A 6,698-nucleotide genomic window follows, 5' to 3' on the forward strand; every position below is an offset into this window, starting at 1 on the left:
CCTACTTTTGCGGTAAAGTCGAATTAAAATGTGTTCAGACAAAGCCTCACTTTTTCCAATTCATGCAGATTGGTCTGGGAATGCCCTTGGGTCCGGAGTCTGCCTGAGAAATCAAGAAAAGGCACCCAGGGGATGCAGTGGTGAATGGGTCTGGTCTACCTGGGACCCTGGGCAAACCCAATTAAAGAGTGACAAAGACGGTTGGCAGCGGACAAATTTGTGGTAAAGTTTTATGAGGCCACAAATTGTTTGTTTGTCCCAGTAAATTCATTAGTCGCATACTTTGGCATTGTTCCCTCAGAGATAATCCTCAGATTTTTAGTAGCCTTCCGTCTCCAGATTTTCCTAACACTTCTTCTTGGAAGAAGGCGCCATGGTCCCGCAAAATCGGAAGCTAAATGGCTCAATATTGTGGGAATTTCACAGACTTGACTCTCCCAAAGTCACGTGCTACTGTTTTTAGACTCAAAACCATGAGGGTTCAACATGGCAAAAGCATCGAACAGCTACCCGAGAGCTACCAGAAAATGCCCAACCTCAGAATTTGGTGATAAGAGGTGAATGAAACAAAGTGAATCACAGAGAAAGATCATTGTGTCGCAGTTTCGTGTGTAATTCTGCTTATCGACGTGTGTGATCGCTGTTTTTTTTCTATTAATTACACTTCGGTACTCCATCTGAGACCAAAAGAGGCCTCCTCCGAATGATAAGTCAGTTAATTTGTTGATTAGATTAGGCAAGTTTCCGATAATGAAAACTAGATAAAAAGAAATTCTCGAATGAAGATATATTTCGTTGATATCTTTCTACGCGTTATTTTTTTGAAAGAGCAAGGTCGAGTATCGGGTGATCTTAAAAAATATCGTTGTTATGCGATATAAAATAAACGAAAGGCATACCCTACATAGTCAACCAATTGAACTGATAATGTTGAAAATTTATTTTTAAAATTTCCTCCTCATATAAATTTTCTCTTAATTCTTAAACAATAGTTGCAATATTTTTACCAAGGAGAACTTTTTAATTGAATAAAATAACCTTTTAAAATCTTAACTATTATTGAATCGCACTTTTTCAAAAATAATTCGCTGAAATGAAAACTTGTTGAGCAAAAAAAAGAATAAAAGTCAGCCAAAATAATTTTTGATTATTGAGATAAAACGAAATGAAATATAATATTTAATATATTTCAAATTTAAAAACTTACATTTCTGAGTTAAAATACGGTTAACTCTTTCGCGTCTTTAGGGTCATATATGACCCGGGGAAAAAAGTTTCTTTTTGGCTATTTACATTAATTGAAATCTAACTGGAGCCTTGAGAAAATGAGCCAAGAATCTTACATCCTTCTATTATGATGTCGTGCACGAACAGATAGATTTCAATTAATGTAAATACCCAAAAAAAACTTTTTTTCCCGAGTCATGACATTACCCTAAAGACGCGAAAGAGTTAACTGCCTACTATATTTTACAAGTCTTTTATACAGTCAAGTTTGAAAAGTTGTCATTAAAATATGTGCACCACAATTTCTAATTTTTGTCCAAGTCTATGCCAGCTATTTAAATATAAGCCTGATATATCCTTTGACTTCTCCTAATTGGTTTTTAGTCTTCTTTAAAACAATTTTAAAGTGTAGAATTGTATTGGGTCTTCAATCAATGCGCCTGAAGATTTAAAATTTTCTTAATCGAATTCAACAAATCTTACTTTGGAACTATCTTCATATCGTCCCCTCCCTCAGACCCCCCTCCCTCTTGGAGGCATAATTTAGTATATTTTCTAACGAACCCGCAATTTAAAACAAAAATCGTCGGCTCGAAAGCAGATTATTGTAAGTCTAAAATGCAACTTTTCAAGAGAAAAGTTTAAAGTGTGACAGCTAATATTTATTTTTTTTAGTTAATTACACTACTATTAGTTATACTTTCAATTTTTGAAAGTGTTTTAACATACCAAGGCATTGAATATTATATATTCTTTAGTTTTTCTCTCATAATTTTTGCAGGATTAACTTAATAAACATCAAATTTTGTGGGGAAGGTTTCTGCACCTAATGACAGCACCTTTTTTGTAAGTAAACTTACAATAGTTTTCTTTGGAGCCGACGAAATGCCATTTTAATGTTTGTCCCTACTTCCTAAATTTTTGAGTTAGTGCCAGGCCAGTCCTCAGAAATCAAACGGTAAGAGATAACGAATTAGGACTTCTGTTAATCGAAAACTTAGCCATAGCCATAACCAATTATCTCGCCCAACACTCCATTTTGTATTAATTCGAGACACCTTCCCTTCCTTTAGGCAGTGAGGCAAAATTATCTTTATAAAATATACTAACCACTAACTAGTCAAAATCTTAGCTGGTTACGCTCGTGAATTTGGACTCAGATCTTAGTGGGATCTCAGAGAAACAATAGGTAATACCGTCGAATCTTGGGGGGACAGATCCCTAGCTTAACATTTGATAAATTGGATAATTTATCAAATTTATAGAACTTCAAAAGCAGGTAAAATAAAAAAGATCTTCATTTTATCTGCAATCATTTACTTTTTTTTATTTATTCACACTCCCAAATTTTCTTTATTCACACAGTCTTTTATAAATCATTTTGAAAAATAAAAATCAGAAATTGAAGCACTCAAAGTTGATGAAAGTAATGATTAAAGGGCTTGTTATTTTTAACTGAACATTGAAGCTATATACACCGCGGCATTAAACTGAGATTTGATTGTCTCAAAATCGGATTTCATCCAATTCGATGAAGTAAATGGCTTCATTAAAAAGAGCAGAGCGGAGTTTAGAGACCGAGAAGACGTCCAATATGATATGAACACGTTTGGTTTAGGTTTTCGAGAAAAATTCACATTAAAAGTAAATTATAAAAAAAATAAAAATAAAATCATAAAAAAGTGTAGCCAAAAAAGAAGCTTAGTTAGGGCTTAGTTAACTTTAAGGACAATGGGAACACCGGTCTCCTAAAAATAATCCTACAGCCTTTTAAAATTATATTTTGCTCTTAAGAAGTCAGAAAAAGTGAATTTTTTGACCACCAGATCCTCTACTCATTATAGGGTTAAGGGAAATTTTAAAACTGAAATGAAAGAACCACGTGGCACTAACAATTTCTGTCTAAATTATTTATTTTTGGATTATTAATATTATCGAGACACTTTATTTCTTAACAAAACATGATTTAACAAAACTTAATATTGTATTGACTGATTTAAGTCAATTACTGCTAAATTTGATTTTATTATTATTATAGAAGAGAAAACAAAGACCGTGGAATAGAAGAAAAGAACGATTAAGAAGAACAGGAACCGCTTTTCTTCCTTTTGAATCTCTAAAAACAGTCAGAAAATCTCAAATGTCCCAGATTGTATATATGTTTCCAAATTACCTCATTTTACCCTATTTTTTGTCATGTGAATGTTTTTTGAGTGTGAACTATTTTTTGTCGAATTAACACGTTTGTCCACTGTCCATTCGTTTTTTTTTCTTAGTTGTTTTTCGCATTTTTTTTTAAAGATAAAGGAACGAACGATACGCTTATTTGCCCTAGACACACTTACGTTTTTAGCCGAGACACGGTTTAACGGATTTGAATCAATTCCTATCAGTTTCCCACTAACTTAACCGTTTCTCGGCTTAAGCCTTGAGACGGATTAGTCAGAAACTGATGAAAATATAATCTGATCATTATTTTGATTATAATTACGTTAAGCCGGCTCTCAGTTTAACTCGTAAGTGTGTCTCGGGCATTACGCTTATACAAATTTAAAGTACATACTTTTTTCGAAAATATATTACAAAAAAAAATAACAGTGCTCAACACCGCAGTCCGTATCGGTAATGGGCAAGAAATGTGCAGCTAATAATAATTCTTGTAGTAATTCATTTTTGAAGAACAAATCTAAAGAAATTTTCAATTTACAATTGCAAAAATCGTTTTGAGTTTTTTTTTTTTTAAATATATTATTTATGACAAAATTTTAATTTTAACATGCTCTGAAAACATAAAAATGAAATTTTTATCAATTGTTTCAGTTTCCTATAGTATAGGTAGAGAATTCAATTTTGAAGAAAATGAAAAAGGTAAATTTTTCTCGTAAACATTTTTTCAACAAAAGACTGGTCTTAAAGTGCTTCTTCATTATCGACTTTATTTTTTATTGGTTCCTGTCTCGACTGTTTTCCTTAGTCCTCCTCGAATGTGTTTACAGGAAACAATGGAAAGAAATGTCGATAATGCAAAAATACTAGAGATCAGTCTTCAAAATTAAAAAAAAATGTTTTGGAGGAAAGGTTTATGGTGTTATTACAACGAGAAATGAGTAGGGGAAATGCTTCTAATTTTGTCCAGTTTCTTATTTTGGACACTTTGAGGATAACATTGGACACTAAAAATAAATTGATTAAAATGATGGATTTTTATTCCAATATTTGATGAATAATGAATTCTATCTAAATATTTGTTCTTTTTGGAAGATTTTAACACTAAATACGTTAAAATTTGAATATGATTTGAGTTGAAATTGCTTTGTTGAAAATTCAGTGTGAGCAATTGCTTACGAGAAATATGACAGAACTTCGTGGCTTACTTCAGTCTTATTTAGTTTTGGTGAAGTACTAACAAAGTTTGTTCGCTGTTTTTGAGTGATATTATTGAATATTCATTGAATATTGTGTTGATTCACGTTACTGATGATTTGTACATTTGACCTGAAGTGAGATTTGCCTTGTGAATTATATTTTTCGTGTGAAAAATGGGAAATTTTTTAAGACATTCACCAGTGAGGTGATGATTCTTATTTTGGACAGGTGTTTTTCTCACGAAATTTCGTGAAGTTTTAGCTTTTGTGATGACTAGGTTGGACAAATGCCTGGAGAAATAAAGGAGCATCATCTCTACGAAAGAGATGCAGTGAGAAATGCCTTGAAAGGCTCCCGGAAAGGGCAGGGAATGAGCGAATCCGCACGTACTTGGAGCACCGAAGTCAACTCATTTTATTGAATGATATGGAAAGTTTCTGGGCTTCTGTGACATTCTACATTTCCCTTATATGAACAGGAAGAGAACTTGGTAAGATTGGTTCATGAAATGAGGAACAATGGGCATCCTGTTGAGGCGGATTAGCTGTCCAAATTTACAGCCAAGTTGTTCAAATTAATAATCAAGTTGTCCAAAATAAGAGCCAAGGTCACCTCTACTTATCAATTCATTTTTAAACGTATTAGAACTAATTTTAGTAAAAATGAGATGATAAATAGCTTGCCAAGTTTCTAAACAATCCTTCTGAAAAGAGAGTAACAAGAAAAGTCAATTAGTATTGAAAATATGGCACTTCAAACTTAGGATATCGATGCTTATATGCAGACTGTCCAAAATTATAAGCACTTCCCCTATACCTTTTTTTAGCACGTTACTGTTGTGAAATGCTTCTGCATTATCGACTTTTTTGTGTTGGTTCCTGTCACGCTTGTTTGATGGTTTTAGAAAACGGAGGGGACTGGAGAAAATAGTCGAGACAAAAAGTCGATAATGCAGAAGCACTTGAAAATAATGAAGCGGTAAAAACAAGTTCAGGAGAAAGTTGTCCTTTTTCCATTTTTCATTGAAATAGTAGCATTACCCTCTCCATTTTTCATTAGTATAACACCAGAAACATTTGATAATTTTATAAGATCAATAATTATTTTATCCTTCTCATCTGTTTTGAAATGATTCAACTGCAGACAGAAATAAATATAATAATGGAAAACTAATATATATCCGGTATGAATGAAGAATCATGACGTATTCTAATCTTAATGATGAAGATCTTTTCTTCGCACGTTTATTATTTGAAAGACATTATTTTAACATAACCACAACTTATTTTCTTTATTTTGTTGCGGTGCGGTTTGGGAGATGCGAGAGGGAAAAAAAGAAATTATATTGAAAAAGAGAACAATTAGAATTGAACCAGTTGGGTGATAAGCTGATGAGTTAGCGGGATTGGGAGAGATTGAGCAGGAGGTATAAAAAGGGGAATTTTTGGTCAGGGGCCAGTTTTCTTTTTGGTGTCGTCTTCTGTAGAGGGAAAGTAATATTGAAATATTGTGATCTTGTGCGGTGAGAATGTGAAGTGGTGGTGTGCGTCCTTTTTTCTATTTTTAGTGATAATTATCCCTGAGGTCCCTGAGTGAGTTGATTTCTTTCTGAATTGGAGAAGGAAGAAGAACAGCCCCACCTCCCTCACGAAAGTGAGTTTTTTTTCTTTAAAAAAAAATAGTTTTTTTTTTTATAATTTGTCACCCTCGTGGTGCAACAATTTGAACTTGTGTTTATCAGTACGTTTTACATCCTTCTATTTCGTATTTATTTTTATTTTTTAAGTTGCTGCAATCCAAAGCTATATTATTTTTTTTTTAATATCAGTAAACTGCAACACCGACATTTCGACAAAATCGTAAGAATGAGAAGAAAATCTGCTCGGCGCTATGAATTAAGCTCATTAAGCTTAATCGTCTTAAAACCACAATTAAATAACTTGTTTCATGCAATAACATGTAACAAAACTTCATTATATGAAACAATTGTGGTCTGTGTAATTGATTTTTAATATGACGAACCTACTGTATTCACTTAATATCCAAAAATTGTTATATGTATTCGGGGGACACTCATTAAAAGAGTAATTTAATTTTAATTACTC

This window comes from Phlebotomus papatasi, chromosome 1 (genome assembly GCF_024763615.1).
Source record: "Phlebotomus papatasi isolate M1 chromosome 1, Ppap_2.1, whole genome shotgun sequence".
NCBI lineage: Eukaryota > Metazoa > Arthropoda > Insecta > Diptera > Psychodidae > Phlebotomus > Phlebotomus papatasi.